The 24,210-nt window shown below is 39.0% G+C and overlaps 1 pseudogene; it reads right to left on the minus strand.

Annotated features, from left to right (window-relative positions):
* Positions 1-1,189: 1,189 nt before the first annotated feature.
* LOC143685953 (POU domain, class 5, transcription factor 1-like) lies at positions 1,190-2,263 on the minus strand (annotated as a pseudogene).
* Positions 2,264-24,210: the final 21,947 nt, after the last annotated feature.

Consider the following 24,210-nt stretch of genomic DNA (forward strand, 5'->3'; position numbering starts at 1 on the left):
TTTTTTTTTTTCTCCCCATGGGCAGGCCCTGGGAATCGAACCCGAGTCTCTGGCATGGCAGGGGAGAACTCTGCCACTGCCCCACCATCGCCCACCATCTCCTAGGTTTGTTTCTATTGCAAATATTCAGATTTCTGTGTCCTCACATGCTGTCACTGTCCTACACCATGTCGACTGATACAAAACAATCTTTCTTGGGTTTGTTTTCTACCATAAAAGTTGAGTTTGAGACTTGGCTGATGATTAGAGGCAGACATGAGGGACAGAATTTACTGCAAGTACTACTCCAATGAGTTCATAGCCTTATTCTCTCTCACTGCACCTACATTTCTTAATGCTTCCTCTTGTTTCACTTCATCTCCTCCATCTAAGACTTTTACATAGAACTCCAAATTCTCTTATTTTTCAAGGTAATTCAGCTTTTCTTCCCTCCTTGAATATCCAAAATAATCAAAGGCTCAGCAGATTTGGAAAACATCTCCATGGCAGCAATAACCACCCTCCTCAGAATGTAGTTGTGGTTACAGATAGAAATTTTTAAAAATAAAACCTGAAATTAATATCATATTCTATTAAAGTAAAAACAGGGGCATCTTTGACATAGAGATTTAAGCAATGGATGTGATATTTTCCAACTTAAATTTCCCTTTCCATTTGGAGCGCTCACGCATTTCTTTTCGCCAGTACACTGCCCAGTACACGGCAGGATGTGATTTTCACTTTAAACCCCACAGCCCAAGCTTGGACCTTATCCCTCTCCTTGGTTCTCCTGGGGAGCACAGAGAGGGTACAATTTGATTTTTTTAAGGAATTAAATAGCGTCTGAAATGGTAGACTAATTAGTTTAAACCAACCCTCCCAAAAGACAACTAGAAAATCTAGACATTTTTTTAAGAAGCTACTTGAAGTAATTGGAGAGCCAACAAAGTATAAGAAATTATGAGACTGAGATCTGGAAGAATATAGAAACCAGCAGAGATAAATTCAATATTTGTCCCAATTTTCTCTTTTTCTTTTTTAATCTATCTACTGCATCCCATGATTATTGAAAAACAACGTGATGAGTGATGTGGGATTAAAATCAAGAGCATCACTGAATTTCACCTTCCCTCCAACCAGTTTCCTGCAAATTTTCCTCCCCCCCCCCCCCCATTGTGTTCCCAATTCCTTCCTTAGTGAATTTAGAACCTCAGTTTGAATGCATGGGAGAGCCCAGACTGGCGACCTGGACAGAGGGGAAGGTTTCACCTCAGGGAAAGAGTCAGAGGAGTAGAGAGAAGTGAAGTGCAGAACCCCATAACCTGGGGTACCAAAATGAGGCCCTGGTGCCAGAGGAAAGGATACTGGTCCCTGGGAAAGGAGACCCAGCAGCCTCAAATTCCTCCCATTGGGAACAGTCACTGCTTGATCGCTTGCCCTTCTGACGCCAGTTCCAGAACAACACTCGGACCACGTCCTTCTCCAGCCCCAGCAAATGCAGCTGGTCTGCTGCAGCCTGGGTTTTGGGCACTGCAGGAACATGTTCTCCAGGTTGCCTCTCACTTGGTTCTCAATGCTCGTCTGCTTTCTCCTTCTGGCCTGCTGCGGGAGGGTCTCCATTTTGCATATCTCCTGCAGATTTTTATTGTTGTCAGCTTCTTCCACCCACCTCTGTAGCAGGGGCCGCAGCTTGCACATGTTCTTGAAACTCAGCTACAGTGCCTCAAAACGGCAGATGGCTGTCTGGCTGAACACCTTCCCAAAGAGAACCCCCAGGGTGAGCCCCACATCAGCCTGGGTGTTCCCCAGGGTGACCCTTTTCTGCTTCAGGAGCTTGGCAAATTGCTCAAGTTATTTCTGTAGAGCTCTGATGTCCTGGGGCTTCTCAGCATTTTGTTTCAGCTTCTCCTTGTCCAGCTTTACAGCACCAGGGGTGGCAGCGCAGAGCTCAGGAGAGGCCCCCTTAGAGTTGCTCTCAATCCCAGCTCCCGCCTCGCCCTCAGGCTGAGGGGTCTCCAGGCAGCCTTGGGGCACTAGCCCCACTCCAACTTGAGGCCCACAGAACTCCATCCCTCCTCAGAACTCGTAGAGCTGGGGGTACAGGGCAATCCCCTACACCTCAGCACCTGGTGCATCCCCTGGCAGAAATCCTGGCCCACTGGAAGGCCGTGGAAGCCCAGCCAGGATCGAGGGTCAACCCAGCCCCGCTTAGACCCTCCTGGCCCTTTGCCTCCACTGCCAGTGGGGGCAAGAAGGTGAAGTCTGGAGCCGGGTGTCCCGCCATGGGGAGGGAAGGCACCCCAAGTCAGGGGCCTGGTGGAATTCCCCACTTTCCTCTTAAAATATCTGCTGGTTCCAGGAGAGGCAGATGAGAGGCTGAGTCACTGAACAGAGCTTTTGATAAGTTTAGAAAACTATGGGACATGGACCAAATCCAGACTGCTGACTGTTTCTGCAGATAAAGTTTTGTTAGAACACAGCCACATCCATTCATTTAAGTATTGTCTATAGCTATTTTTGTACAACTGCAGAGTTGAGAAGTTGCAACAGAGACAGTATGGCCTGTAAAGCCTAAAATATTTACCATGTAGCCCTTTACAGAAATATTTGCCAATCCTTGTTCTAGAAGACCACACAGAAGAACATCTTATTGACCTTGATGTAGTGAAAAAAGTTGTCAAGCCACAAAATCACTAACCATAAAGGATAAAATTCATATATTAGACTACATTAAAACTAAGAACTTCTGTTTACCAAAAGACATTATTGAGAGTTAAAAGGCATGACAGTAGGAGACATTTGCAAGTTATTTAACAAAACTCAGAAGAGAAGGGAGAGGTCAGGTGAGGCTGCCATGTGCATTATGTGACAGTGGAGCCCAAGACCAAGGACTGCCAGTAGCCAGCTCCAGAAAACCAATCTGGAAAAGCATTGTCTTGATGACATCTTGATATAGACTTCTACTAGCTTCAAAACTGTGAACCAAAAAAACTCCCATTATTTAAGCATGGTACGTGCTTTAGCAACAAGGAAACTAAAACAGTATGCCTTCCACTGGGCCCCTCCAGTCCTAGTTAGGTTTAAGTCTATCAATGATTCCAGAATGTGTTTCCTTAGTAATTTAAAATAAGTTTATTCTTTTACAGTTCTAGAAGTTATAAGTCCTGAATTGGATCAGTAGGACTGTGTTGCTTATCTCCATAAAGTCCCCTTGTTCTAGTTTGCAAGCTGCTGGAATACAATGTACCAGTACAGAATGGCTTTTCGAAAGGGGAATTTATTAAGTTGTTAATTTACAGTTCTAAGGCTAAAAGTGTCCAAATAAAAGCAAGGCTATGGAAATGTCCAATCTAAGGCATCCAGGGAAAGATACCTTGGTTCAAGAAGGCCGATGATGTTTAGGGTTTCTCTCTCAACTGGAAAAGCACATGGTAAACAAGACAACGTCTGGTAGCTTTCTCTCCAGGCTTCTTGTTTCAAGAAGCTCCCCCAGAGGTGTATTCCTTCTTCATCTCCAATAGTCTCCAGCCATGTGGTCTCTCGTGGTTCTCATGTCTCTCAAACTTTCTCCAAAATATTTCCTGTTTTAAAGGATTCCAGTAAACTAATCAAGACCACCTAGAATGGGTAGAATCACATCTCCCTCTAATCAAAGGTTAATTACCACAGTTGGGTGTGTCACATCTCTGTGGAGATAATCTAGTCAAGTTTCCAACCTACAATGCTGAATAGGGATTAAAAGAAATGGCTGCCTCGACAAAATGGATCAGGATTAAAACATGGCTTTTCTGTGGTACCTAATCCTTTCAAAATGGCACACTATTCTAGAACCTCCAGTTGGAATCAGCCCAGGTGATTGACTTTAGCCCAGTAAAACTGATTGTGAAACTTTAGCTTCCAGAATGGTAAGATAATTAATTTCTGTTGTTGTAGGACAACAAAATTAGGGTAGTTTGTTGCAGCAGCCACAGGACACTTATATAGCAGATGATTATAAACCATAAAAAAAAATCACATGGACATTTTAGAACTAAAATATACAATAACCAAAATTAAGATCTCTGAATGTGTTTAACACTAGTTTTACACAATTAAAGAGGCACTTAATAACTTGATAGGTAAGAAGAAAATACCTATCATGATTCACAAAGGAAGAAAATAATAAAAATACAGAACACACAACAAAAATGCTATAAATTTGTAAACTTGTTATTTATAAGTAAATATGTAAATATTTTATGTACATATGTCTTTATGTAAGAAGATTTACATATAAATTTTTTACATATATAGAGGTAATCTAAGACAATATTAATCTAAAGGGAGTAGGATGGAGAGATATAGGAATAGAGACCATGTATACTACTGAAACTGTTGATAGTGATAAAACTAGGTTGTTATTAGTTTAAGATTTTAATTGTAATTACAAAAGTAACTACTCACAAAATTAGTAAAAAAGGCACAAACAGAAAAGGAAAGAAGAAGGGAATTAAAATGGTACACTACAAAAGGTAATGTTTTAAAAAAAGACAGCAATAGAGTAATTACAAAGGATTTTTATATTTTACACCAGAAGTACAAGCAAAAAAAGAAGAAAAATAGTTAAAATGGACTTCATCAAAATTTAAAATTTTGTTCAAAAGAAAAGAAAACCTACAGAATGGGTAAAAATATTTGGAAATTGTATCTGTTGGGGTTTACTATCCAGAATATATATTTTTTAAAAACTCCTACAACTCAACAAAAAGATAGATAAATCACTTTAAAAATTGGGCCAAGGATGTGAATAGATATCTCACCAAAGAAGGTATCAAGTGGCCTATAAGTGCATGAAAAGACACTCAAAATCATTAGCCATCAGAAAAATGTAAATTAAAATTAGAATGAGATACCACTTCACACCCACTAGGTTGGCCACTATTTTAAAAACCGAAAGTAACAACTGTTGATGAGGATGTGGAGAAATAGGAACTCTTGTAAATTGTTGATGAGAATGTAAAATGGTGCAGCCACTGTGGAAAACAGCTTGGCATTTTCTTAGAAAGTTAATCATAGCATTAGCATATGTACCGGCAATTCCACGCCTAGGTATATACCCCAGAGACTTGAAAGCAGGGTGTGGTAGTTAGATTCAGTTGTCAACTTGGCCAGGTGACAGTGCCTAGTTCTGCTGCTGTGGACGTGAGCCAATGGTACATGAACCTCATCTGTTGCTGATTACATCTGCAGTTGGCTAGGAGGCATGCCTGCTGCAATGAATGACATTTGACTTAATTGGCTGGTGCTTAAATGAGAGAGCACAATGTAGCATAGCCCAGGTAGCTCAGCATTCCTCATCTCAGCACTCGCAGCTCAGCCCAGGCCTTTGGAGATGCAGAAAGAAGTCACCCCGGGGAAAGTTGTTGGAACCCAGAGGCCTGGAGAGAAAGCCAGCAGGGATCACCCTGAGCCTTCCCACGTAAGAAAAAACCTCAGATGAAAGTTAGCTGCTTTTCCTCTGAAGAACTAACGAAATAAATTCCCTTTTATTAAAAGCCAATCCATCTCTGGTGTGTTGCATTCTGGCAGCTAGCAAACTAGAACACAGGGACACAGACAGATATTTGTACACTAATGTTTACTGCAGTGTTATTCACAATAGCCAAAAGGTGGAAGCAATCCAAATGTCCATAAAAAGATTAGTATAAAATAAAATGTATTATATCCACAAAATGGAATATTATTCAACCATAAGAGAAGTGAAATGCTGGTACATATAAATGGATGAATCTTGAAGACATCATATGAGTAAAATAAACCAGACACAAAAGGTCAAATACTGCATGATTTCTCCTATATGATATGCTTAGAATAAGCAAATTCGTAGAGACAGAAAACAGAAATGGGGAATTATTGCTAAATGAGTATGAGTTTTGGTTTTAGATGATGAAAATATTTTGTCTGGAAATAGATAGTGGTGAAAGTGGTAGTTTTGTCAATTGTACTTAATTTCAAAGAATTGTCCATCAAAGTGGTTAAAACTATTTTGTTATGTATATTTTACCACAATTAAAAATAAATTGTTACCAAAACACTAATGGTGAAATAGAAATATTTTCAGACATATTAAAGTTGGGAGAATTCAGCAGGCCCACATAAGGGAAGTTATTGGAAGAAAGAAAATTATCCCAGATGGATGCTCTGAGATAAATGAAGGAGTAAACATCAACAGAAAAAGCAAAATATGGTTAAACCAAAATCAATATTAACTGTATAAAGCACTAACGATATGTATGATAGGATTTTTTAAATTTTTGTTGATATATGTATATTATATATTTATATACCATGTGTTCTAGTTTGCTAGTTGCCAGAATATGATATACCAGAAACAGAATGGTTTTTAAAAAGGGGAATTTAATAAGTTGTAAGTTTACAGTTCTAAGGCCATGAACATGTCCCAATTAAAGCAAGTCTATAAAAATGTCCAAATTAAGACACCAGCAAGAGGTTACCTTCACTCAGGAAAGGTCGATGAAATTCAGGGATTCTCTATCAACTGGAAAGGCACATGGCGAACATAGTAACATCAAACTTTCTCTTCAGGCGTCTTGTTTCATGAAGCCCCTGAGGGTGTTTTCCTTCTTTATCTCCAAAGGTTTCTGGCTGCATGGGCTCTGGTAGTTCTCATGGCTATCTCATCTTTCTCTCATCATTCTGAAGCTTTCTCCAAAATGCTTCATCTTTTAAAGGATTCCAGTAAAATTGTCAAGACCGATTTGGAATGGGTGGAGTCGCATCTCCCTCTATTCAAAAGTTAATACCCACAATTGGGTGAGTCACTTATCCTTGAAGATAATCTAATCAAGTTTCCAACATACAGTGCTGAATAGGGGTTAAGAGAAAGGGTTGCTCCCAAGAGATTGGATTAGGATTCAGCATGGCTTTTCTAGGGTTCATAAATCCTTTCAAACCAACACACTATGTAACCATCCAAAGTGTACAATCAATGGTACACAGTCTCATCATCTAGCTGCACATTTATCATCACAATCAACTTTTTAAAAATTTTTTGTGAAAAATAACATATATACAAAAAAGTAATAAATTTCAAAGCACATCTCAAAAATTAGTTGTAGAACAGACTTCAGAGTTTGGTATGGGTTACAATTCCACATTTTTAGGTTTTTATTTCTAGCTGCTCTAAGATTCTGGAGACTAAAAGAAATATCAATATTATGTTTCAGCAATCATACTTATTGGTTAAACCCTACCTTCCTGTATGACAGGATTTTAAATAACTATAAACTTTATATATAGAAATAATAGTATGCATATCTTTAAACCAAAATCTGACAAGGACATTACAAGAAATGAAAATCACAGGATGATCTCAGTCATGAAGAAAATGCAAAAATTATTAACAATATGTTGGCAAACCAAATCCAACAATATATAAAAAGGATAATACATCATGACCAAGAGGGTTTACACCATGAGGGCAAGACTGGTTTAACGTTAAAAAATTGAACAAATCACCACATTAACAAAATAAAGGCTAATTATCATAATATCCTCACAATGCAGAAAAAGCATAATAAATCTTTATTATGGAAGATTAAGTCCTTTTTCCTTTTCAAAAGGGTCATCACTATTCTTATCTTTTTGCACTTTTATATAGATTTTATAATCACTTCCAGGATACCAAGATGCAGGCGTAAGAACTTCCAGGTTCTTACCAAAAGAATCTTTGAATTACTAGCAAAAATCAGCCACCCCCAAAAAATCAAACAACTCTGAAAAAAGTTTGCAGTAACTGAGTAAGTGCTGAATCAAGAAAACAGCTTTAAAAATGGTAGGAGAAGTGCGAACCGGAGTGGCTCGTCAGGCAGAGTTTTTGCTGGCCATGCCAGAGATGGGGGTTTGCTTCCCAGTACCTGCCCATGCAAACAGATAGATAGATAGATAGATAGATAGATAGATGATAGATAGATAGATAGATAGATAGATAGATAGATAGATAGATAGATAGATAGATAGATAGATAAAGACAGGAGAAGCTCCTGGACCATTAGCTGGTCTGTCCCTCACCCTCTCCCTGGGACAGTGTGGAGCCAGCCTATTTTCCCATTGAGTCCCTGCCCTATTCCTGAGGGAGCCCCTATATATATATATATTGGGGTGCCTTTAAATTGGTGTCAGTCAACTGGGTGGCAGCATGAAAGACTGAACCAAGAAACTCCCCTCTCACTCATCCTCCCAGAACTTGCCCTGCTGGCAGAAGTAGACATTGAAAGCAGCATAAGAAACAATTTAGTCCAAGTGACCTGGGGCAAAGAAATATTTGCTTTAAGACACAACAAAGCAATAAGGGGTGAAGGTGGTCCTAATTCATAGGGAGGAGAGGAAACATTAGGATCCCAGTAAATAGGGGAATTCCCAAGGCCATGAATGAGGACAAGCCTAGGGCAAGATAGGCTTAGAAAAGATAAAGGCTCTACACCACTTTCGTCTTGAGCTGATCTTCTTGACAAAAGGCTAACACTCTGAAGAAGAGCACCAGGCAATGCAGAGTCAAATTGCAAGGAACGTGAAAGGTGTTTTCCACATTGTTTTGTATGTTTCATTTGCTCCTGGCACTCCAGGATATCTCTGTTATATCACTAGCTGCATACAAATTGAAGAACCAGACAGCTCAGGGACTAAATCACAGAGTCAACAACTTAAAATATTAAAATGTAGAATTGTGACAAAAGATTAAAAGACAATCAAAAAGGGTGGCTCAGCAGGCAGAGTACTCACCTGCCATGCCAGAGACCTGGGTTCAATTCCTGGTGCCTGCCCATGCCAAAAGAAAAAAAAAAAGACAAAATCAAAGAAATAGGAATGAAGATCTATTCAAAGGAACAAGATAAAACTTCAGAAACCATCAATGAAAACAACCAGACTTTGGACATACTGGACAAAGACTTTTAAAAAGTGACCTTTGATATGCTCAAGGAAATAAAGGAAAACACAGAGAAAGAACTGAAGGATGAAAATAATATGAGAATCTCAGACAGAAGTTTTAAATAGGAATCATATGGAAATATTAGAGCTGATGATGACAATAACTGAACTGAAAAAAATTCCCTAGAGAATTTCAACAGCAGATAAGAACAGGGAGAAGAAAGAATAAGTGAACTTGAAGACAAGACATTTGAAAAGACTGAAGCTGAGGAACAGAAAAAAAAATTTTTTTTAAGAGTCAACCAAGCCTAAAGGACCTCTGGGCCACCACCAATTATATCACTTTACTCATTATGGGTGTTCCAGAAGGAGAAGAGAGAAAGTAGATAGAATATCCAAAGAAATAATGGCACAGAACCTCCAAATTTAATACAAGGCACAAATATACACATTCAGGAATCAAATCAATCATCAAACAGGATAAACTCAAAGAGAGCCATGCCAAGACACACAGTAACCAAGCTGTCTGTTACCAAGGACAAGAAGAGAGCTCTGAAAGCTGTAAAAGAAAAGAGCAACATGCTATGTTGCTTCAACAAGATTAAATACCAATTCCTCAGCAGAAATCGGGGAGGTAAGAAGGCAGTAGTATGATATAATTTAGTGCTGAAAGAAAACTAGGAATAGAAGGAAACTTCTTCAACCTGATAAAGGGCACATATGAAAATCTAGCAGTTAAGATTACACTCACAGATGAGACTGGAAGCGTTCCCTCCAAGATCAGGAATAAAACAAGGATGCCCATGGTCACCACTTTTATTCAACATTGTACTGAAACGTCTAGCTAAAGCAATTAGTCAAGAGAAAAAAATAAAAGGCATTCAAATTGGAACAGAATAAGTAAAACATTCCCTATTTGCAGATGACACGATCCTATACACTGAAAACCCTGGAAAATCCATAACAAAGCTATTAGAGCTAATGAATTCATAAAGTGACAAGGTACAAGATCAACATACAAAATCAGAAGTATTTTTTATACATTGGTAATGGACAATTTAAAGAAGAAATCAATTTAAAAATTCCATTTACAATAGCAACTAAAAGAATCAAATACCTAGGAATAAATCTAACAAAGGTTTTAAAGGACTTGTACCCAGAAAATTATAAGACAATGCCAAAAGAAATCAAAGATGACCTAAATAAATGTTTGTAGATTGGAAGACTACATATTGTCAACATGTCAATTCCGCCCAAAGCAACTTATAGATTCAATACAATCCCAATCAAAATTCCAACAACCTTCTTTGCAGAAATGGAAAAGCCAATCATCAAATATATATGGAAGGGTAAAGGAGCCCCTGAATAGCCAAAGCCATCTTGAAAAAGAAGAACGTTATAAGGCTCACACATTCCAAACCTGAAACTTATTTCAAAGTCACAGTAACCAAAAGTGCATGGAATGTGATGATGTTAAGAATTACTGATTGCATATGTAGAATGGAATGATTTCTAAATGTTGTGTTAATTTCTTTTTTTTCTTTAATTAATAAAAAAAATGCTAAAAAAAAAAGTGCATGGAAAAGGCACAAGAGCAGACCTATAGACCAATGGAATCAAATAGAGAGTTCCAATATCAACTCTCACATTTATGGTCCACTGACTTCCAACAAAGGTTCATGATCCACTCAATAGGGAAAGAATATAGTCTCTTCAACATATGGTGCTGGGAAAATGGTATCTCCCTATGCAAAAGATGAAGATGGATGCCTACCTCACACCATATACAAAAATCAATTCAAAATAAATCAAAGACTTAAATATAAGAACCAAAACTATGACAGTCCTAGAAGAGAATGTAGGGAAGCATCTTCAGGAACTTGTGTTAGGCAATGGTTTCTTAGACTTTACCCCTAAAGTACAAGCAAAAAAAGAAAAGAAAAAAATTTTTTGATTAATAGGACCTCATCAAAATTAATAACTTTTGTAGATCAAATAACTTTAATCATGAAAGTAAAATGACAAACTACTCAATGAGATAAAATATTTGGAAACGATATGTCTGATAAGTGTCTAATAACCAACATATATAAAGAACTCCTACAACTCAACAATAAAAAGACAACCCATTTTAAAAATGGCCAAAAGACTTGAATAGACTTTCTCCAAAGAAGATATACAAATGACCAAAAAGTACATGAAACAATGCTCAACATTAGCTATTGGGAAATGTAAATCAAAACCACAATGAGATACCTTTTGCACCTATTAGAATAGCTACTATTAGAAGACAGAAAAGAAATGTTGGAGAGGATGTAGAGAAATAGGAACATTCTTTCATTGTTGGTGGGAATGTAAAGGGTGCAGCCACTGTGGAAGACAGTTTAACAGTTCCTCAGATGCTTAGGTATGGAATTACCATATGACCTCCCTATTGTAAATCCAGATATATACCCAAAATAATTGAAGGCAATGGCTCAGACAGATATTTGCCAATCAAAGTTCATAGCAGCATTATTCACAATTGCTAAAAGATGGAAGCAATGTAAGCAGCCATCAACCAATGAATGGATAAATAAAATGTAGTATATACATACAATGGAATATTATTTAGCTGTGAATAGGAATGAAGTTGATACATGTGACAACATAGGTGAAACTTGAAGATGTCATATTAAGTGAAATAAGCCAGACACAAAAGGACAGATGCTATGTGATCACTGATATGAAATAATTAGAATAAATTAATTATGGAGTCAGAAACTAGAATATCAGTTATCAATGGCTGGGGTGGGTGTTTGGAATGGAGAGTTAATGCTGGAAAAGTTTTTGTAATGGATAGTAGTGATAGCACATCGTAATTAACAGCACTGAATTATACATTTGAATGTGACTGAAAGGGGAAAGTTTAGGTTGTAAATATGTTACTAGAATATAGTTTTATAAAAATACTATTGTCAGAAATGTTAAAAAGAAATTGAGATTCAGCTTATGAATTTCTTTAAAAATGCTTACTGGGATTTTTATTTAGAATTGCACTGAATCTATGATAAATTTGGGGAAAGTGTATATTTTTAACAATAATTAGCCTGCTAGTCTGTAAACATAGTATCTCCCTCCATTTATTAATGTCCTTTAATGTCTCTCAGAAATCATTTTATAGTGTTCTGCATAGAAATTTATTTATCTTTGATTTGTTCATATGTATCTATACATCGTACAGCATGACACATGCAGAAAAGTGGACAATATATAAATACGCCACTCAGTGTATCATCCATCACAGGGCAATCACTTCTGTAAGCATCATAAGGAAAAAATACAACTTTGCCAGCAATCGAGAAGCCCCTGTTACTCCTTTTCCTCCTTCCAAGGAAATTACTATCCTAAATTCTAAACCTATATATCAGTCTTACTTGCTTTTGAACTCTATATAAATGGAATTACACACTATGTATTCTTTTATCTGGCTTCTTTTACTCTACATTTTAACAACATGAAACCCAAATTGAGGCATATGTTTAGATAAGCTAATCCTCAAGTAGCATGACCATGAAAGTCTTGGAAAAACTGAGGAACTGCTTCAGATTGAAAGAAATATAACAAATAAATGCAACCTGTGATCTTGGATTAGTTCCTGAATCTATAAAGCACATAATTGGGACAACTGGCAAAATTTGAAGGGGGTCTGTGGATTAAATGGTCAGTATTATTGTATAATGTTAATTTCTAGATTTAGGTAATTATACTTTGGTCATATAAAAGATTGCCCTCATTTCTAATAAATAAACACTGAAACATTAAGAGGCAATGGAACATTATTTCTGAAACTTAGGTTCAAGTAAATGATTGGGAAAAAAATGTGTGCATGTGTGTGTGTGTATGAGTATAGGGATGGAGAAGAGAATGAAAAAGATACATATGATAAAATGTTAATGCGTGAGGAGTCTGGGTCAAGGGTATATGTGAGTTCTTTGTATTAGTCTTGTAACTTTTTTTCTAAGTTTAAAATTATTGCAAAATAAAAAGTGGAAATAAGACACCATAACATGAGCAATTTCCTTTGATATTTATATATTTTTTCTGCTCTCAAAGTGTTCATAGCCAAAGACAGGAGTAAGAGACAGGCAGGGAATGGACAGTGACATTAGTGAGCTAAGTGCTATGTTACAGCAGAGTACTGTGCATGTGGGAACCCCAGGGAGGTAGACCTGCCAGGCCCACAGACCCAGGCATAGACCTGTCAGGGAGGAAAGGCGTCCTCACAAAATTAGTGCTTGAGCTAAGCTTTATAGGGGGTAATAATTTGAAAAAAAGATTCAAAGGGTGGCTTGATCAGAGGGAACAGTGTGTTACAGACACAGAGCCCGAGAGAAAGTCTAATGAGTCTTGGAAGTAGCAAATGGTTGTTGCTGGCTTGGACACAGGGTTCACATATGGAAACAGCAGAGCACAAAGCAGCTCAGACCTTATTCTGAACAAGATGGTGTATTGGAGGATGTTAGACCTGGACTAGACCTAAAAAATCATCTAGGCCAAGTCCATTCCACATCCTCCCTATTTTTTTTTTTTGACAGCCAAATAGTTTAGTAAGCTCCATGCCAGAGAGCCCTTGGAAGTTCTAGGCTGGATGCCGCAGAGCCCCAGGAATTCTGTGCTGGATGCCAGAGAGCCTCAGGAATTCTTGGAGAAGTTGAGACCTTGACCAGGGGCTGATGCCACGAAAATTCTTGACCCAGCCGCAGTAAAGAACTCAAGGACTAGCCAGTATGTCCAGCCAAAGAACCCAAGGACTAGCTAGTGTGTATAGCTCAAAAACTTTAATGTGTAGTGAAATATACTCTTGAAGGAAGATGAGAGTGGGCATTATCCAAAGGAGGAGAAGCAGTCTGAGATTGGGATCCTTGCATTATAAGGCACATCCTCCCTATTAAGTAGAGTTTCTACTGCCATTGTACTTGTCTACAAGTCCCTCCCAAATTATTGCTGACACACACAAAACAGATGAACTTATGACCAAAAACATGAATTAAATGAGCAGTTTAGAACAAATGCATGAATAGGAATTTAAGATAAAAATAACGTGTGGGAAGAAAAAGTCAAGCTATATTTCAAGCTCACATAAATACAAGAAAAGGGTTTTAAGAATTAATAGCTTCATTATATATTAATATTTCTGAAAGGAATCAAATTAGCTGAGACTTGGGTGGTTTTGTTTAGTAACTCAAAGCATGTAGTGTTGAAAAAAGGATAGGCACATAAGGAAAATATAGACTTACTGAAATTCAAATGGGAAAAATATGCATTGCCCCAATCCTAAAGAATGTATGATATTTAGCTCAAAAGAAAACAGAAATGATATAAAGAGGCTATACGAAGATAAAAAATGAATCCCTGACATGGAAAAGAGCTAATAAAATAATGGACTCATATGACGTGTAGAATACTGCCCGGCCTTTTGAAGCAGACAAACCTTGGGGCAGAATACACAAGGTCCTTGAGATCTTTTGCCAATAAATTAACCTCTGAAGGCCAGTTGTCAAGAAGGTTAAAGTGACAAATGGATGTCCTATCATGTAAGTCCCCAATGAATATCATTTCCCTTTCTAATTTTCTCCATTATTTCCTCTTCTCCCTTATAAAGCTGCAATGTTATTTTCACATTGACCAAATAAAAAAAGTACAAGACAAGATCCTCTAAAATTCTTTTAAGGGATCCAAAATAAAAGAATCATTCCCCTAATCAATCAGGACAAGGAAATCACAAAAATCCATTCAATTGAGCTCTTGAAGCTTTGGAGCTATGGAATTCACTGATGGCCCAAATTGCCTTATGCAAATAGATGATTTTATAAATCTGTTCCAGACCTCTGCTAAAGCTTCCGCCTTGCTCAGGGAATTCATTGCCACTAATGCAAACTGAATTGCCAGCTTTCCCTCCAACCAGTTGTGCACAGAATTAGACGGCACATTCACTCTTTTGGGAGGATGACGTGCAAAAGGAGGTCAGAGAAGCAAAACATCCATGTATAAGCAGAAGCCTTGCCCAGAAGATGACTTACTACATTAAAGGTGATTAAAGTTCAGAAGGAACCAAGAAAGCTATATTATTCTGTTAGGAATGTGCAGAGCCAAGTATGTGATGAATTGTGCTCCTCCTGTGGTTCTTGCCAAAAAGGCTGGTGTGCTATGCCGTACTATGGTTTTTTTGTTTGTTTGTTTGTTTGTTTGTTTAAGTCCAGGCTCTATGGAAGCCATTCTTAGAATGCCAGGTATCATGACAAGTCCCTGATCTTGCGAGCCAACCCAAACCTGGCTGGGCTCAGAAATGGATGGCATGCCATGCTGGAGCTGGCCTCAGTTCCTCTTTGAGTGGATTCAGGAATTGCTCAAGCTTAACCATTGATGAAGCACTCTCCTGAGGTCAAAAGGCATAATGAGAACACAGCTGAATTCCTTCCTGGGAATCTGCCAAAAACCTGGAGGAGGGAGAAGCAGTGTTTGGAGAACGGGATGGCTGCAAGGGAGATAAGCTCCAGCCCTCCAGATGTGTCAGCTGGAGATACAGAGGAACTTGGAACAAAAGCATTCAGAGGAACTAAATTTTTTATAACCATCTTTAGGATAGGCAGACATAAGAATTAAAGAGAAAAAATCCGTGCTCTGACAGGAGAGCTCAGTAGGATTATGTCACAGTGACCTCGGATATTAAGCATGCCAGGCGCTGAGCTCACTACATGCATTAACCTTCAGGACGTCCCTGAGAGATCAGGACTATCTCCATTTTACGGATAAGGAAACAGGGCTTGGAGAAGTTGTGTGGCTAGCCCCAGACCCAGATGAAACCAGTATTTGATGCTGCCTCTCCAGTGAGGACAATCCATGGGAACCTTCCCTAATGAGGTGTCTAGTGCACCATAAATAATTAACTAATATTGAATAAGGTCTGCCCTGAATTAATGGAAAGACCTGGCACTAACCAGCTGTGTGACTTTAGGCAAGGTGCTGGACCTCTCTGGATCACATCTTTCTCATCTAAAAAGAGAACTTTAGACAAGATGCTTTCTGGATACTGTGATATGATGAGTAAATCATATGATGAGCCAATGTTTAAAAATAAGCTATCCATCAAGTCTAAATCAGTGGAGTCCCCATTGGAATTCTAACCAAGCCTCTTCAGCTATCTGAAATTGCTTCTCTTTCTCAAGAGATAAGATGCATGGGGGCTGGAAAGACACACACATCTACCTCTCCAAAACACCCTGTGATTTGGCTGGAGAGGAGACTGCATTAACAGAGGGGCCCTTTGTCACAGCTTGCCATCCCACTCTTGGTGATCAGATTGTCCCATTTGTCTCAGTCAACAACACTGCTGCAGCTCCTGATTTTAAAAGACCACGTGAATTATTTCTGTCTTTGCTCAGCCTGATGGCTCTTTCTTGGCAGTTGAAATGCAGAGATCTTTTCCACCAAAATGACCACATAAGGAGATGAAAAGCCTATTAGAAGGTTCTCAGCACAAAACCATGACCTCGAATGTTTTCAGATGTTTCTTTTTTTCTCCTTCAAAAAATGCCTTTATTTCTTAAAAGCATTATAGAATAGTGCTTTGGCAGAACTCAGTGGGCTCTAGAATTGGTTGGTTTATATCCATTCTTACTGTACCCTGACCTTAAATCCTTGTTCTTTTCTCAGTCACCATTTGACTGCCTTTCAGACATATTCATTCTTCTCATCTGTCCAGTCTGTTGAAGCCAGCCTCCTCCAGAAAACTTTCCCTGAGTTCCTCAGGTAGACTTCAGCAGCACTTCCAATTGGAATTAATCATACTTGAGGCTCAGGCTATGCTTTCTCCCCATTGCACTCTCAGTACCTAGCAACATGCCTGGTGCAATATAAGTATCGAATGCATATTTGGTGAATGAATGATGAAAGGATGCTGTGGTAGTTTGAAGCTGTATGGACCCCAGGAAAGCATGTTCTTAAATCTAATCCATTCCTGTGGGTATAAACCCATTTTAAGTAGGACCTTTTGATGAGGCTATTTCAGTTAAGGTGGGACCCACCTCATTCAGGATGTGTTCTAATCCTATTATTGGAGTTCTTTATAAATGGAATAAATGCAAAGAGATAAAAAGCCATAGAAGAAGCTGAAGCCAATGAAACCCCGAAGAGAAAGGAAAGACCAGCGGACACCACCATGTGCCTTGTCATGTAGTAGAAAAGTCAAGGATCACTGGCAGCCAGACTTCAGAAAGAAAGCATTGCCTTGATGATGTCTTAATTTGGATATTTTCCCAGCCCCAAAACCATAAGCTAATACATTCCAATTTTTTTAAGTTAACCCATTTCATGGTATGCTGATTTGAAAGGATTTATGTACCCTAGCAAAGCTACCGCCTAATCCTAATCCAATCTTGTGAAGACACCCATTTCTTCTAAACTGTATTCAGCACTGTATGTTGGAAACCTGATTAGATTATCTCCACGGATATGTAACTCACTAATTGTGGGTATTTACCTTTAATTAGAGGGAGATGTGACTCCACCCATTCCAGGTGGGTCTTCATTAGTTTACTGGAGTCTTCTAAAAGAAGAAACATTTTGGAGAAAGCTAGAGAATGATGAGAGTCATGAGATCCATGAGAGCCCACACAGTCAGAGACCTTTGGAGATGAAGAAGGAAAACACCCCTGGGGGAACTTCATAAAACAAGAAGCCTGGAGAGAAAGGCTAGAAGGCATTGCCATGTTTTCCAAGTGCCTTTCCAGTTGAGAGAGAAACCCTGAATCTTATCGGCCTTCATGAACCAAGGCATCTTTCCCTGGATTAGACATTTCTATAGTCTTGCTTTAATATGGACATTTTTCACAGCCTTTAATTGCAACCTATTAAATCTCTTTATTTAAAAGCCATCCCATTTCTGGTATATCTCATATCTCATATCTCATTCTGGTAGCTAGCAAACTAGATAGAACACGTGGCATTTGCTGGACTAGCATAAGAACCTAAAACAGATGCTTTAAAAAAACAACAATTAAAACACTAATAGATTAAATGAAGAATAAATTATGGGATATTTTTAAATAATGATATAACCAGAAAATATTTAGACTAGTGACCATTTTTCCTCTTTAGACTTTATGAAAAATGTAACATGAACAGGCTCTGTGTAATCCTGGCACAGATTGTTTATCTGAGAGAGAGAGGAAGATAGATTTCCTGAAAATACAAATATGCTTGCATCAGAGCTTAGTGTGAACCTTAACCCAGTTCCTATGATGAAAGGATCAATCCTTTCACCCACAAGCATCTATAAGAAACATGCTAACCATCACTGTCCTAGATCTGAGATGAAGCTAAGCCATGATCAAATTACATGCCCCAGTTGGAAGGTGACAGTTTAGCACAGAAGAGTGAAGGTTATGCTATTAAATAATTCTTACTGAAAATAAAGTTACATATGGAATTAAATTCAGATTATCACTCTTCTCTGACATTGGCCAGTTCTGGGGCTCCTATTCAAACACGGTTGATGTCTTGTAGAACAGCTGTCAGAGAGAAAGTATAACACTCTTTCATTACCTACATAGGCAATGTATTTTAATGGAACATTCAAAGAAGCCTGGCCTGGTCCCTCAGAGTATCTCTAGTACTTTGGTCAGGCCACTTACCCCTCAGAGAATCAGTTTCCTCCTTAGAAAAGCAGAGTTAACGCTTTTCACGTTGTTGAAAGTAGACATTCAGTAAATGTTACTTTCCATCTCTCCAGGGAGTAGGTCAACAGGGAAAAAGAACTGATAGGGAGACTTCCTAATTTGGGAAGAAATTGGCCAGATTTTCAACTGGAGAAGCTTTACTGTTGGGATAAATTGCTTGTGGAAAGGAACAGTACACTTAAGAATCCTCAAAAATTGGAATCTCTGTCAAAATTTCACTCTAATTCTACAAAACCTACAATTCACAAATATTTATTGAGCATCTACTAGGTAATATGCACTGTTCTGAACCTGAGGATATGAGAGTAACCAGCCTGATAACCCCTGCCCCCCAAGAGCTCACAAGCTACCAGAAAAGACAGGCTTCAAGGATGCATGTGTGGTGTGATGTGATAAGCGCTTTGAAAGGTGTGAGGGGACAACAGAGGAACAAGAGTCTAGTCTAGACTGTCAAGGATGGCCTACTGGACAAAGTTCTGTTTATGTTGGGAATAAATAACAATGAAAGAGGATAAAATGGTAAATTTTGTATTTTCTCATATCACACAAATTCCCACAGATATTTCTTGCATGCCTACTATGTGCTAGGCCCTGAGAAGACAGAGATACAAAAGAAAATGTATAGAGTCCCTGCCCCCCAAGAACTCAAAACCCATAGAAGGATGAAATGAATTGCAGAGATGCCAAACTAGAGGTGTAAGGGCTTTGGAAGCATAGAGGAGGGAATGGTAGATATGCTCCTAAGGGAACATAAACAGCATACCAAGGAGAAGATCCATCACTGAGGTTTGGGTGGACTTACATACTACCTTCTGAGCTTTTTACACTGTGAACATAAGTGATGTCTGCAGTGCCAGCTGGTATTGTTAACAACTTGAGGCATTAATGTAATACAGCGATGCCCTCAGAAAATAGAGCTGATAAAGAAATTAACGTGTTCAAAAATAAATACATCATCTGCTGACTTCTTCACATCTCCCTCACACACAATGAGGTTTCCTCAGAGTTAGAAAGAAAGAATACAGCATTGAAGCTAAACTCACAAGTGATAGCCAGGGGAGAGGTCAGTATCTCCTCCCCAACCTCATGTACTAAGCTGCTACAGATCTTCCATTTCCCAGGCCCTTTCCAGCTTTCAAATTACCTTCATGCTACATTTTCCTTGGCTCTGCCTAAAAGTCAGCAAGGCAAAGATTTTCATCCCCATCACACTGATTAGGAAGCTGAGACTCAGAAGGAACATGTTCTTTCTGGAGTCACATGGCTAGATAACGGAGAAGGGAATATTAGAACCCAGGTTTTCTGCTTTTAATTCTAGTGAGCCTTTAATATCCCAGAGTAGTGCTTCTCAAGCTCTAATGTGCATGTGAGTCACCTGGGGGTCTAAACACAAGAGTCTGATTCATAAATCTGGGATGGAGCCTGCGATTCTGCACATCCAGCTGGTTCTGTGGTGCTGGTGCCACCGGTCCATTGACCACACTTTACGTAGCAAGGAGAAAGGGCACTCGTCCAAATGAAAAACCATTATCATCTGTATTCCCCAAAAGAAATTATTTCAAATGGCTATGGCAGTGAATGATACTACATAATTTTTTAAAGCTGAAAATAGTCATCCCTTGACAACTATATCTTAAGAAATACCTATTTCTGGTTGACATTTCAGGGGCCATGGAAGACTTCCACTATAGTTCATTTTTTTCAGACCTCTATCTCATCATCTTTTTCTGTGTCTGTACCTGTCTCTCTGACTCTGTCTCTGTTTTTCCCATGCTTGATCACTAAATCATGTCCTTGAATTACAGCTAATACCAATGGCTCACATTTTGCACTCGCCATTGTGTTCTGCCTTCTAAGCTAAGGCCAAGTCACTATGCTGCCTTTCAGTGCAAGAGGCAATCACAATTCATCTTCCTAATCAATTGGTCAGCCAATATGTATTCATTAACTACTCCAACGTGCTCAGGAGACACTGTGTTTCAGAATGGCTTGCCTAGAAATGAGACACAAGATGGTTTGGGACAAGAAAAACACAACATTAAGGAATGGGATGAGAGAAAATCAGAGTAAGTCAAAGTATACTGCGGAAGTAAGAATGGAAAGAAAATATATCCTTTTGCTGTGAAGTAGGGAAAAAATATAAAACCCAGTTTTTGCCTTCTAGGACACTTTAAATGAAAGGAATTGATGGTGAGAATTATAATGCTCATATTTATTGATGGTAGTGGTCTGTTGTTAGTGCATTTGTTCCATTTTGCCACCCAACATTCATTCCCTATTTTGTGGCAGGACAAGGGAGAGACTCTCTCCCTGGATTTGAACTTTGAGCAGAATGAAAAAATGACTGAAAGCAGACAGAGCCGACGCCATGAACGGCAGCCCCCTGAAACAATTCTCCCTCAGTTCCTGGCCGAGCTGCTTTGTCTTCTATTCTTTCTATTTCTTCAGCTTTTCCTTTAATTATGGAGTAATCTTATGGCCTTCCAGTAGATTCTCATTCTTTTTAAGTTGGTCAGAATCAATTTCTGTTGCTTAAGCCAAAGAATTCTAATTGATATAAATACCCGTTTGGATGCTAGCTTCTACATGATATGGTTTTGTGTATTTAATCACCATCAAAACCAAGAGAGATAAGCTTTGTTGCAGTAGAGCCCAATGAAGAATATTCCAAATGAACTGAAAGAAAAAAGACAAAGGGGCCAATCGTATCTTCATTACTGATAAAGTCTAGGTTAGAGGACAGAGCATCTATTTTCAGATGAAGGCTTTCCCGATACTGCACTCCAGAAGCAAGTAAACTCACACAGGTATCCCTGGACCACTGCAGATCTCCCAGTAGAGGCAGTTCTCCATAAAACATAGAACAGGAAGCAACAGAAAATAGATATGTATGATAGGATACATAATGGCATTTAAAGATATCCGGTCCTAATCCCTGGAACCTGTGCATATTATCTTATGTAACAAGAGACTGCAGATGCGATTAAATTAGAACACTGAGGTGTGGGAGAATATCCTGGATTATCCAGGGATAATCCCCTACAAAGGGATGCAGATAGGGACTTGATAGGGCAATGTGACTGCTAAAGGAAGAAGCTACACTGCTGGCTTTATACACGGGGAAAAGAGCCATGAGTCAAGGAATACAAAGGTTAGAAAAGGTGGAAAAGACCAAGAAAGGGATTCTCCCCTAGAGCCTCCGAGGGATGTGTGGCCCTGCCAATGCCTTGATTTCAGCCCAGTGAAACCAACTTCAGACTTCTTGCCTCCAGAGCTACAGGAGAATAAATGTGTGTTGTGTTAAGTCACCACATTTGTGGTAATTTGTTACAGCAGCCACAGGAAGTGAATACAGCCTGCATCCTGTAAGCAGTTCACTCTCAAGAGGAAGAAATGGAGGAACTTAGCCAAGCATGCTCAATTTATTCTTCCTAAATGTATCAATCAAGTCAGTCCCTCCATTCTCCCAACTCTTCCCCACAAGTGTGGTAAGTAAAAGGGAAGAAATAGATGAGGCTGTTACTCCAACTGAGCTCCTTCTACACGGAGGGAAATACTTGAAGAGCAGAAGTACCACTCTCCCAAACAGGCATGATCAGCCCCTACTTTAATAATCATATCTTACTATGTTCTAGGAATGTGCTAAACACCTATGTGGATTACCTCATTTAATCCTCACAATTGCCCTCTGAAGTATCTACCACTAGTATGCCCATTTTACAGATGAAGACATCCAGGCTCTGAGAGGTTAAATAACTTTCCAGAAGACCCAGGGGACCAAAGTGAAGTGAGGATTCAAAAAGTAGGGAGTTTCACCCTGATTCTATCCTTAAGCTCTTTTACCAGAAAAACCCGTGTGATGAGGAAACGGTTGCTGAGAGAAGTTAATTCACTCAGATAATAATTGATAGATCTAGATTTCAACTCTGCAGTCAGATCTATCTGACTATAAATATCTCATACTTACCCACTCTGTAAATGCACAAAATATTTAAGGAAAATCTGAGGGCCAAGAGACATGGGGATTCAGAAAAGAAGCATGGATTTAGCCTGGAGAATTCATTAAAACTATATGGAGGGATAAGGCTTTGAGCTAGATTTTTGAAGATGGGTGGGATGTATTTTTTGGAAGGTATTCCAGTCTGAGAGACCAGCATGAATGTGGATTGTTGATCAGGAGATGAGCTTCGAAGGCCTTCAGTCCATGAGGAAGATGAGGAAACCAAGATGCAAGAGGTAGAGTGAACAGAGGAGAAAGAGGCAAGAAGTCCAGATCAGATGAAAGGGCTATAATGTGATGGGATAAGAAATAAAGTTGAAACAGATGAGTCAAGACCACTTGTGGAGCTTTTAAAAGCCAAACCAAAAAGTGTTTGGGTTGGAAGATTCTCAAAGAAGTATGTAGAGAGAACAACCTGACAAAGAACCCCAATGAGGATTCTGGTGGAAACTGTGAACTAGGCTGGTGAAATAAACATGGTGAGTGCTGAATCTGAGAGCCATATAGGAAAGGAAACACTGCAGCTTGGTGAGATGAATTATTTAAGGGATGACAGAAAGAGAAAGATAATGACAGTTTCTAAACTGAGTGACTCGAAAATATCGCTTAGCAAAATTGGAGGAACAGAAATTTGCCTCTGGAATCCTCTTTCATTCCTAGGCCTCCTCTCTCCACTGCCCTCATCCACCTTCACCTCCACCAAATCTCAGTGTTCTGGTTTGCTAGCTGCTCGAATGCAGTATACCAGACACAGAATGGCTTTTAAAAAGGGGAATTTAATAAGTTGCTAGTTTACAGTTCTAAGGCCGAGAAAATGTCCCATTTAAAGCAAGCCTATAGAAATGTCCAATCTAAGGCATCCATGGAAAGATACCTTGGTTCAAGAAGGCCAATGAAGTTCAGGGTCTATCTCTCTAGTGAGAAGGCACATGGCGAACACAGTCAGGGTTTCTCTCTCAGCTGGAAGGGCACATGGCGAACACAGCGTCATCTGCTAGCTTTCTCTCCTGGCTTCTTGTTTCATGAAGCTCCCCGAGAGGTGTTTTCCTTTTTCATTTCCAAAGGTTGCTAGCTGATGGTCTCTGTTTTGTGGTGCTGCAGCATTCCCTGCTCTCTGAATCTCCTTCTTTCTCCAAAATGTTTCCTCTTTTATAGGACTCCAGAAACTTATCAAGACCCATCCAAATGGGTGGAGACATGTCTCTACCTAATCCAGTTTAGCAACCACTCTTGATTAAATCACATCATCCGGGGAGATGATCTAATTACAGTTTCAAACATGCAATGCTGAATAGGGATTAGAAGAAGCGGCTGCCTTTACAAAATGGGATTAGGATTAAAACATGGCTTTTCTGGGGTACATACATCATTTCAAACCAGCACACTAAGTCTCAGTAAAGGGTCTAAGTAATCCCCACAGTGGGGTGTATATGATGGGAAAAGATTAACCATTACTACTCTCACAGAAAAGAAGTATTAACATTTAAAAAAAGATATATATTTAATCCCCCCAATTAGAGAAATCCAGACAAGCACAGCCAACAGAGAAGGGATCTGAAGGAAAAGGAAAGCTTTCTGCACTTC

Source organism: Tamandua tetradactyla, chromosome 6, assembly GCF_023851605.1.
Source record: "Tamandua tetradactyla isolate mTamTet1 chromosome 6, mTamTet1.pri, whole genome shotgun sequence".
Taxonomy (NCBI): Eukaryota; Metazoa; Chordata; class Mammalia; order Pilosa; family Myrmecophagidae; genus Tamandua; species Tamandua tetradactyla.